Source organism: Serinus canaria, chromosome 19 (genome assembly GCF_022539315.1).
Source record: "Serinus canaria isolate serCan28SL12 chromosome 19, serCan2020, whole genome shotgun sequence".
Taxonomy (NCBI): Eukaryota; Metazoa; Chordata; class Aves; order Passeriformes; family Fringillidae; genus Serinus; species Serinus canaria.
The window spans coordinates 2,321,626-2,333,344 of NC_066332.1; positions in this window are offsets into that span (position 1 = coordinate 2,321,626).

The window sequence follows — 11,719 nt, forward strand, 5'->3', positions numbered from 1 at the left end:
TGTTGGTCACAAGGTATCCACAAATCCCCAAGTAACAAGTCAACGAGTAAAATCCATTGTAGAAGATTGTTTACCTGAAGAGAATTGGTAATTGGATTTTTAGTGTGTTTTAATGTGTGTGTATTGAAACTGTCAGCTGACAGACACGAAATTCAGAGCTGAGTGCTTAACAATTCAGTTTAAATGTAATGTAATATAGTGTAATATAAAATAATATAGTATAATAAAGTAATTAATTAACCTTTTAATATCAATAAAGTCAAATGCATCATTTCTCTGGCCTTCCTCAGCCTCACCCTGAGTGCCACGTGAGGGGAGGCTGCCCAAGGCTCTGCTCTGTCCCCTCCCTCCATGTCCTGCCCTTGACAAGTATTCTCCTTTTAGAGCTATTAGATCTTGGCAACATCCACTGCACTTCCCACTTAAGCTGAAGTAAGTACATGTACAGAAGGGCTCTGTCAACATATCTGGAAAGATGTTTGGATTAACTAACAAAACCTATTTCAAATCTCAGATAATAAAATGTCCTCCTAAATCCTAATTGCAACTTTCCTCTGGAGTCTTAGGGCGGGCAGCAGCTGATGTGCTGCTGCAGCTCAAGGTTTAGGTTGGTAAATGCGGCTTAGGGCTGGGTATTGCTGACTGCCAGAGTGGCTGAATAGGATCCAGCCCTCTCAAGGTGATTATCTGCCTAAAGAAGGAAGAAGATGAGCACAGGACAACCTTGTTTGTCATTTTGTGCACTTAATCAGACAAAGCTCATAATGCTAAGAGCTTCTCTATACCAGCAAAAATAAAACACAAGCAGCTTTCAAATAAATTACAGCACCATTTTGCAGAGGGGAGATCCACGAGCATGCATGGCAGAATTATCTTTAGTTGCTGTTTTCCAGCAGAAGAGCTTGGAACTGGAACAATAAATCATATTCCCAGAGAAGATGATTTTACTGTTTCTTGCACTGCTGAGGTTGCAGCCAAACCTCACTACACAGGACACAAAAAGCAGATTTTTTTGTTTTAAAGAAGATAAGCAGCTAGAATGACAGTTAGATAACAAGATCTGCCCTTTAGGTTAAATTGCTATCCAAAAGAAATAGAAATACAATGTCCTTTCCAGGAAAATACCCAGGGAAATTCTGTACTGACATAACACCAGGGGCATGTGGGCATTGCTTTGGCTTTCAGTCAATAATAAAATAATAAAAATAAAATTTTTTAATTTTTTTTTAAAAATTAAAATTAAAATTAAAATTAAAATTATTAATAATATTACTATTACTATTACTACTACTACTACTACTACTACTAATACTAATAATAATAATAATAATAATAATATTGCAAGAATAAAGCAATTCTAGTGTAACCTGGCAGAGTGGGTCATTGCTCACTTATGGATTTCATTTGCACAGCATTATGTTTAAAGCAGGTCAGTGAGCAGTGTTCTGTGACACCTTCCTTTCAGTTTGTTTTATATGACAAAGAAAAGAACAATTCATTTCCAAGAAGGTCTCTTGACTTTCAAAAGGGAAAATCTGAGAAAGGAAAAAGAAATTTACTCCTGGTTCTGCTTTAAGGTTAATACAAAATCCACAGCTCTGCCACCAATAATTTCTAGATGGTAAAACATCCCTGATATTTACTTCACAGTACTTTAACAAAGAAATTAAACCTTAATTAAATTGAGTTAAGGGCTACTCTAAATACAAATGTGGTATTAAAAGCAGACTTGTCCAAACTACATCCAAATAAACAGCATTGTCAGTGAGGAGTTCTCCACCATTTAAATGGCAAAACAAAAGCTCCAAACTGAAGAAGCAATAAAGGTGCCTGAGGAACACAACTTTAATACAAGTGTTTGAAAAAATGATAGGAATCCAAATCTCAATTGAACTGGGTTAAATGCAGAAAAAATTCTACATTTAGAATTGCCAATTACTTGTTGCTGGCACCTGATGGCAACTTCTGTTATTCTCAATTTTATCCCAGTGTAACAGCAATCCAATTCTTATTTTATATGGTAATGCAAAGCCTGCACTTGTGTACAGCAAATCTCTAGAATTATAAATAGACTTCATAGAGTAAATGTTTCAGCAGCCTGAATGCTGAAGGGCATCTTCTCTAAGGATGTGAGCAGGCTCAGTGACAGGAGCACTCCCACAGTGCCAGGCCCAGTGCTGACACTCAGAATTGCACTTTTTGAATCACAATGAACCCATTTCAGTTCCCAATCACAACATTTCCCACCAAATTATTTCCAGTATCACTTATTCCTAATCATTTCCCAGCTGAAAGGTTTGGATTCTCCACTCTGTCACTCCAAACAATTTCCAGGTGTCCTGGGCTCACATCTAAACCAGGATAAAGTTGTTATACTTGTATTGGTATTTGTCCTGCTCTGAAGGGTCCCAAACTGTTTTCTCTAATCCTTTAGGAAACCCCCTAATGAGGCTCATCTAATGCCTTGGACTAGTTAGGAAGGCAAACTCCAAGATTTAGCTCCTCAGTCTGTCTCTAAAGCTTCTAAGTGAAAGATGATTTACAGTTAAGCTATGAAAAATGTGAGCACTCTCAAGTCTGGAAAGTCTCAATCTGATTGCAGGAACTTCAATCCTGAGGAGAGATTGAGTCTCCCTGGCTGGAGACTGCCTGACTTAGGGAAGCAGCAGCTGGTGTGAAACATTCATTAACTTATAAAAGCTTTATAGACCTGTCTGAGCTTCTAGTAGGGACAAAATGGTCAGGTTTTGCACTGGAAGCACTGATCTGAAAGGTGAAGTTTACAGCTTCTGTGCTGGACAGCTGAACAAAATATTTCTCTGTCCCACTTTCAAAAATGTTATAAAATCAAATAAACCAGAAATCTTTATTGTGAGAAAAACCAGAGATATCTCAATGCATTAGGACAAACATGAGCAGAAATTCCAAGAGACAGTGGGGTGGTTCTTGTTATGATGAAGCCAAAATCCCCATTTGGGAACTGAATCCAAAGGGTCTGGAGAAGAAAAGGACAGGACTGACCTTAGGGAAGCCATAAAACATTTCTATAGACAAGAGTACATTTTGTCTAGGATTTAAAGCAAAGATTGAATAACTAATTTCACAGTGGGGTGAGAAGGGGAATGGGACCTCTGCAATTCAACTAGAATATAAATGTATTTGTAGCCAGCTTTTGAAGGCTGATGTTTATCTTGTCCTCCTGATATCAGAGCCACTCCAAGCTCCATCCCCTGTTAACTCAAGCTCTACTCAGCATTTCCAGCCAGGCTGCAATTTACAACACAGCTCTGCCCAGTTAAAACAGCACCAGATGATCCAAATTAATAAAACTCAAGTCTCCAATAAACCAGCAGAAGCTGTTTTGTTAAACTGAAATTTTCATTTCATAATTAACCCCTGTGCAGGGCAAAAAAAGACAAAAGTGAACCTGCAGCCAACTCAAAGGAGCAGAACTGAAGAGCTGAATTTAATATATCAAGGCCAATATTGACCAAAATATGTATTTAAAGAAATGGATTTGAAGTAAAACAGCCTAGGGAATATGCAAATGAGACCTCTGAAAGCAAATTTGGGGTTGATCCTAAAAACCACTCCTAATTAGAGTCCAAAAGGACTATTTCCTTGCAAAAATATTCTTCTGTCTTAAAGTTCTGTACACTGAGCAGGGATTTTATTACCAGTTTGATGGCTCAACAATAATCACCTTGGTGTAAGAGAACTCTGCTGAGGCTGACACCAGAATTTAAAGCTCTGCTCCCTCCTCATCCAGAATAATGAAATGGCTGGGAAGAAAAGCAGAGTTTTCAGTTTCCTTTTCAGAAAGGAAACTTGAAAATGGTTTAGAGTGGAGGTGAATGCACATTCATTGTATTTATTTGTAAAACTATTTGGAACAGCCACAAGGTCCTCGTATGGCAATGAAAATTAAAGAAAGATGACAGCATGCAAGTTCAGTGCCCACTTTGCCTTCCTCTAAGAACAAATTCCAACAGGAATCTGGGCCAGGAGCTGTTTCAAAGGGCTGTCCACAGGACCCAGCCTTGGGCAGTGCTGGGTGGGATCAGCTCATGGTCACCATTCTCCAGAGCTGGGTGGGATCAGCTCATGGTCACCATTCTCCAGAGCTGGGTGGGATCAGCTCATGGTCACCATTCTCCAGAGCTGGGTGGGATCAGCTCATGGTCACCATTCTCCAGAGCTGGGTGGGATCAGCTCATGGTCATCATTCTCCAGAGCTGGGTGGGATCAGCTCATGGTCACCATTCTCCAGAGCTGGGTGGGATCAGCTCATGGTCATCATTCTCCAGAGCTGGGTGGGTTCTGCTGGAGCAGCAGGACCAGCCCACCTGCTGAACCATCATTCTCCAGTCCATGTTTACCTGAGGAATGAGTTTGGGCTGCAGTTCCTTGCTGTACCACCACTGCAGAGGTGATCTGAGCAGGTTCTTTATTTCAGCAGCTCCTTTCCATGACCACCATCTGACTGTGGGGCTGCTCTGGGCTCTTGAATGTTCTGCTGTTATTTGTGAGCTGTTACTCAGAGGAGCTGTGAGAGGCTGAATTTAACTCAAGATGAAATGGAAGCATCTCCTGTGGCCCTGGGTGTGCCCCAGCACTGGCAGCTGGGCACTGTTTGGTGTCACTGCTTTAGCTCGTGGATGGGATCAGCTCTGGAGGAGAGCAGCACAGAAAAGCCCCTGCAGTGCCCAGGGGGGTCTCCAGCCCTGTTTGGATTGCTCTGAGTGCAGCTCTGACAGTCCCAGGCCAGGCTGATGGGTGACTCAGGCAGGGAAGCTGTGAATTGCTCATTTGTTCTGCAGAATATATTCAAAGTGTGTTTGAACTGCCCTGGGCTGGGAATGGTGACCAGGAAGAATGGGAGAAAGGGGAGAGAGAGCAAACAAATCCCATTTTCTGACTCCCAGCTCCATTGTCCTCAGTGGGGCTTTCCCCACCTTTGCTCTGGGAAGAACTCCAGATTTAAGGAGAATTTCCTTTATGCCATGAAAAGGTTTTTCATCCATGGTTTGATCTCATCACAGCATTGTCAGCTTACCCACAGCCCACATCAATAAGTAATGGGCATTATTTTATAACTAGTTCTGTAATATTTCAGATTTGTAGGGGGAAAAAGAATTCTGATAAAAGGTAGACACAGTATTATTGTTCTCAGTAACAACTCCAGTGAAAAAGAAGGTAAAATAATAAATACAGAAGCTGCCTATGTTTATCAGAAACTAATGTTTTTCATCTCCTATCTCTGATAATACAAATTATTCCCACAATCTTCAGGGAGAAGAAGGCAAACAATATCAAATATTCACTTATAGTTTGTATTATGGTGCCATTTACAATTTTTTTACTATGGTGCAAAATCGTACAGAATTCTGTCCAAATCTACCTGGCAGATCATCTGCTTGTATTTAAAGGTACAGTGCTAATCTTATTAATGGTTAATATTCTCTGCTCTGGCTTTCTGCACAGGATAGCAGTGATTTAGAGTGAAGTAAATAATTGTATTTCTGCAGGCATCAGAGTGAAAATCTCAGAACCCTGGCAGACCAGAATGCTCTGTAATATCAAAGAGAAAAATCAGTCCTATTTGAAAAAGAAATTTAAAAATATATATTTCTAGGTTGCAAATAGAAATTTTTTTTTTCAACAGCATGATCAGCTTTTATGTTATTAATTGGCTAAAAGTTGATTTAGAGACTGGGCTGGGTGGAAATAACACCAGTGTTCTGCTGCCACCTGCAGCTGAACCAAGAGGTCTCATTTCTCCAGCAGCAACCCAAGTGTGCCTGAAGTTATACATCAAAATCAACAATTATTATTATACATCCTGGGTTATTATCCCCAAATCTGGCAAATTTATTATCTTGCATGAGTGAAGAGAAAACTGGTGAGAAATTCAAAAGGCTGATGCACCCACTAGAGCAATTAAAGGGAATAAATGCATTAAAGCATTGAAGAGTAGGAATAAATGTCAATTAATGGAACAGTCAATACTTGCAGAAAGAATTTCAAACTGGTCTTTACTTAATATTTAAAGTATTTTCACATGCTGTAATGCTTCCTTTTGCTCTTCCCACATGGAAACCAGGACCAAATCAAAGAAAATATAAGAATGGATTGCTCTTCTGTGTGGGCCTGACAAAAAAGGTAACACAAAAATCAAATTCTGTTTCTTCAGAGCAAGCTATTAACAAAAAAAGGGTAAAGAAGTAAAGCCCAAATAAACATTCTGTGTTTTAAACCTGCAAATGTTCAAAAATCAATGTATTCACTATTTGTTATTCTTATCATTTCTACAAGCTTTGGATCTGCTTAACCTGTCATTAATAACACACTCCAAATACTTCTGGAGCCATCACAAACACACTTGTCACAACTCCTGGTGCTTTCCTTGTCACCACAATCTATATAAATAGTTTCCTGAGATTACAGGTCATTCCTCCAGGAATGAGGCAGCAGCAAAGATCTATTACAGCCTCCAACCACATCCTGATCCCTCTCTCTGGGTGTGTTATTTCTAAATATTTATTAACATCCAGAAGTCACCCAGCCCTGGATCTGAAGTGACAAGTAGGACTTTACACAGCCACAGAAATTGAATGAACAACCTCCCACTCATCTTTCAGCATTGTCTAAAACACTCCTAATTTCTCAAGCATTTTAAAAATAAACAAAGCCATTGCCAAGAAAGACTCTTAAAGCTGGAGATTAAACCAGAAACTTTCTGTAACAGATTTGAATGGTCAGTTCTGAATGGCTTAAATTCTTATGGAATTTATACAGAATGGAAGTCACTCATATTCACCTATCCATATAAAGATGTTCCCTAAAGCCATGATTGTCTGGATATCTCTGTGTGCACACACATTCACCTATTTTAAAAATAAAAGATATAAATGTATTGCCTAAAGCAATGGAAATCCAAGGTATGAACAGCCAAAAAATTAAACAGGTCATACCCTGCTAATTTATCAATTATTGCTTTGAGAAGATCTAGAAGTCAAATAAACAAACATCAATATTAAATCAGAGGAGTAGGTAAAAAAAGGCAAACAAAGCATAATCTTTTGAAAAAAATATTTTATTCCAGTAGCATGAGGCCAGAAATTGTGCCAGTTCCATTTCCTCAGAGGCAGGGAAGGGTGGCTGCCATGCTGGCAGTGACTGCCAGGGCCTGGATCCCTGCTGTCATTGCATCCCAGATCTCTGATGCCATTCCATCCCAGACCCCTGCTGCCATTCCATCCCAAATCTCTGCTCACTCCCTCCTGGATCCCTGCTGCCATTCCATCCCAGATCCCTGCTGCCATTCCATCCCAGATCCCTGCTGTCCTGCTCTCCTGGATCCCTGCTGTCATTCCATCCCAGATCTCTGCTGCCATTCCATCCCAGATCCCTGCTGTCATTGCCATGGCAGTCATGGCAAGCCCCTGGCACCCAGTGACAGTGACCAAGGCCAGCTGGTGCCAGCATCAGCCCAGCTCTGGCACAGTGGAACCAGCTCCTTGCTCTGTGTCCCCAAATGCAGGAATTGCAGTGGATCATGGGGAGCTGGGTGGGGTTGACAACACAATTCTCTAACAACAAAACCATCAGGCAGCATCTGCTGATGAAATTGCAGGAGGATGCCATGGCTGGTCCTGGCACTCTCTCCCCTAGCTGTTCCTATTGATTTTGCAGCTTTCCATTTTATGAAATAATGCATCTCCTCTCAGTGTGTGTGTGTGTGAAACTCATCACTTCTGGAAATGTCATCAGCCATGAATTACTGCTCTGCTACATGGAGACTTCTCTCAGAGTTTCTTTTGGCACTTCATGTGCTCACTTCCACTTTCTGTCTGAAGCATTGCAAGCTCATTAGCTAAATCTGGAATGCAATTGGAGAACATGCAGGCTGACAGAGGGATCTGAACCTTAGATTCCAGAGAGAAAAAGAACTTCTCAGGCAGATATCCTCATTGCTTGAAATATCTGGCACAGTGTTCCCTGGGAAACCACTCTGGCTGGAGGCCACAGCAACTCACATGAACTCACGCTGGGTTTACTGCAAATTCTTGATAGCAAAAAAATGCACACGTCTGCTAACAATCAGAGCAGGGCATGGCACCATCCTGCCAGGCAATCCTGGGCACCCCAAGAGGATCAAAATGTCCTGCCTTTACCCAGGTACCCTGCAAGAGCAATGGAGCTTTTCCCTCAGAAGGGCTTTGGTGTCCTGAGTGGTGCCCAGAGGCTGGCAGAGCAGCTCTGAGTGTTCTCTGAGTGACACACACCAAATCCAGGCAGGGTGAGTGTGCAGCTCCTCCTTGCTCTCGGTCATCCCTTTGGATTTCCTCCCATGGATCCTCTCCAGTGAGTGACCTGCAGAACAGGTCACAGAAGAGCTGCCAGTGCCAGATTTTCCCTGGTGTGACTCTCAATCCCAGCTGAGAAGTGCACAGCACACTCACATCACAGGCAGCACTGCCTGGGCCCTTCCTTAGGAGGTGCAGAGCTGTCACATTGCCCAGGCCTCCCTGGGGATGGACTGAAATGAATTATTCAGCAGAACATTGCCAAGCTGAATGGCTTCTTGATGGAAAACCAGGGAAAAAAAGATTGGAACTCTAGGAAACATCAAAAAGAAAGAAGAGCAAGGAAAAAAGAGCCTGAGCTGCCTCTGCTCTGTCATGCTTGGAGCAGGCACTGGCACTTCCTGGATGGTCACTTCAGGAACTAATTGGTTCATCATTTTTAAGATGAAATGCTCTGTGCCTGGACAAGTTTTGCTTTTGTACTTTTCTAATTCCTTCATCCTTTTAGTGGCTTTAATGCAATTCAGTGCTGACTCAGTCCATGCAGGAGAGATGCAGTTTTAGTTTGGATAGGAATTAAGAGGCTCTCCAGTAGCAGCAAGTTTTTCCTTCCTGCACAAAATGCTTTTTCCCTCTAGCATGCCATCCTTCCATTGTGCCTCTAATCAAATAAACTGATGAAAGTAAACATCTGTAATTCAGGAGGGGTTTGATCACTGCATTTGAAGCCAGGGGTTCTTTTACAAGTGAGCTGCCCTCTCCCAGGGTGGGACACGTGATTACCCAAGTGCTGTTGTTCCAACAGACATCCTTAAACCACCCATTGTGTGTTCTCTCCATAATTCTATTTGTGGTTTTGTTCTGTCCTGGCTCCTGCTCTGTGAGCTCCTGCCTCCCCTAATCCTCTTTAAATGAATGAGACACAGTTCTGAGGCCCAGAGATCTTGTTATCAACAATTACCAATTCCTGCCTTTTTGCAACACTTAAGGAATCAAAGGTACAAAGAGGATATTAAAGATCTTTCAAATACATGAATCAATAAGCCATATTGGATTAAAAGAATTTATCAGCAACCCTTTCATAAATCTGGAAGCATTAAAACTAAGAAATATTACAGTGACCCCAGGTTAAGTACAATAAGGAGCAGAGCTGATGAAACATGGCTAATGATGGTGTTTGGAATCCACACACAGGGCACTGCAGTTGGCCCCCACAGCATTATTTTCATTGTGCTGCCACATCATGAGTGTTCCCACCCACAGAACAAAAGAAAGCAAAAAACCCATTTTTTGTAACAGAAAGACTCAAGAAATGTGAGGGCCCAGCAAAGGCTGCTTCTAAAGCATTTTGGCCACTTTAAAATAGAATATTTCCTTGCTGCCAGCCCACACCAGCTCCATCTGTGTTATGGATGAGTTTTGAGAAATCCACATTTGCACACATTGTTTAGAGAAATACCTGGCAAGGGAAAGCAAAGCCCCCTCCCCAGCATGGGCAGACCTGCAGGGAGAAGGAGGAAAGGAACTTTATTAAAACTGAAGTAACTCTGTGGAACTCCCATAATTTTGATAACCCAGCAAGTTTTCTTTTGGTAATTCTGTAGCAAAACACAGGTTAAATCACAGGAGTGTTTTATAATCAAAATCAAAGTTGGGGGGAAAACCCTCTCTTCAAAAGTCAAATGTTTTTAATGCTTGATGGGAATTTGAAAAAGATCAGAATAATAAAAATTACATTGAATTTGGGACGCTACAAAAAGTATAAAAAATTCCTTTCCATTAGAAAGAGAGTTTTGGTTTTGTGTCAGTTATTTGATGTCCAGAAAGTCTCATACCTCACTAAAGCTGCCACCTCCACCTCTATTGATTGAATTTATTTAAACAAACCACTGCAGGATTACTGAAATATATATTTGCTCCATTTCAATGAACATCTAAGCACCACGTCCCTACAATAATCATATTCATTCCAGAGATAAATATTTTATAGCAAGACCTCAGTAGAAAGTTAATATACTAACTATATTCTTTACTCAAACTCAAGAGAGAAATTAATATCCACTCTGTGCTGATACCACACATAAAAGGTATTTAATTTAATTGGACTAGCTGGTAGAGTAAAAGGAAAAAATAAATATTAAAGGCTGCATTGGAATACTAACACCCTTTTACAGCCCTCAGTGTATTTATTTCCTTACTGCCTAACTCTGATGGGTTTATTTTCTTTTCTCTACATACAACCTTTACCTCTAAGTTGGATTTGAGAGATTAGAAAGTGGATGGAGATTTTTCATTGAAAGGGGCCAAATTCTGAAAGCCCTTTTAACTGAATATTAATAATAATAATTTAAAAGCATGGGCAGTATTGGACAGGCTCTGACAGTGCTTTAAGGTGCCAAGAATGGAAAGATTCAGGTACCCAGAAAATCAGGTTAATCAGCAGTTTAATCCATGCCCTGGCATGATTTGATTCAGAGTCACACCTGAGGTGACAGGGGTGACAAAATTGAGGTGTCCAGTTCTGGACTCCCAGTACCAAACTGGATAAACTGGGCCAGTTCAGCAGAGGGGCAGCAGAGGAGGGAGCCTGGGCTGGGCTCCTTGAGCCTGGCAAAGGGCTCCTGCCCAGGGGGCACCTGAGCAGCTCCCTGGCACCCCCAGGGCTCCTGAGCAGCTCCCTGGCACCCCCAGGGCTCCTGAGCAGCTCCCTGGCACCCCCAGGGCACCTGAACAGCTCCCTGGCACCCCCAGGGCTCCTGAGCAGCTCCCTGGCACCCCCAGGGCTCATGAGACCTTGGCACCCCCAGGAGGGAAATCTCCACCCTTCCTCCAAAGGTTTGGGGATTGCACAAATTCCCAAGCAAGCTGGTCTGGGGTAAATCCTGCTTGGAGCAGGGGGCTGGACTGTGGCTCTGCCAAGGTGAATAAAGCTGGTTTAGGTCAGGCTCAACATCCCCCTGAACCCACAAAACCATTCTTCAAAGAGTGGCCAGAAGTGACCAGGAAGAGAAAAAAATCAGGACAATTCTCATGACTCACAGCCCAGATTGCAGGTTCTGGATTTCCAGGGCTGGTGGGTGTTTATTCTCTATTAACATCTTGTTTTCACATCTTGGAATAAGGAAATCAATTCTTGTTGCAGAGCTTTCTTCCACGAGTTTTTCTAATTGCTTTTGGAATCCATTTAGCACAAGGCACATGTCCCAGCCTGCTCCAAGGAGTCACAATTCAATTCACAATGCAGGAAAAGTACCAGAGGCTTTCATGTACATCAAACACTTCTCATTCACTGCTGAGCTCATTCTTTTTTTCCTCATTAGAAACCTTTTTTGTTGTTGTTATTATTTTCAAACAAAGCAATCAAATGTAATCAAGCTTCCAATGATTCTTTTGGAACTGAGGCAGCAGTG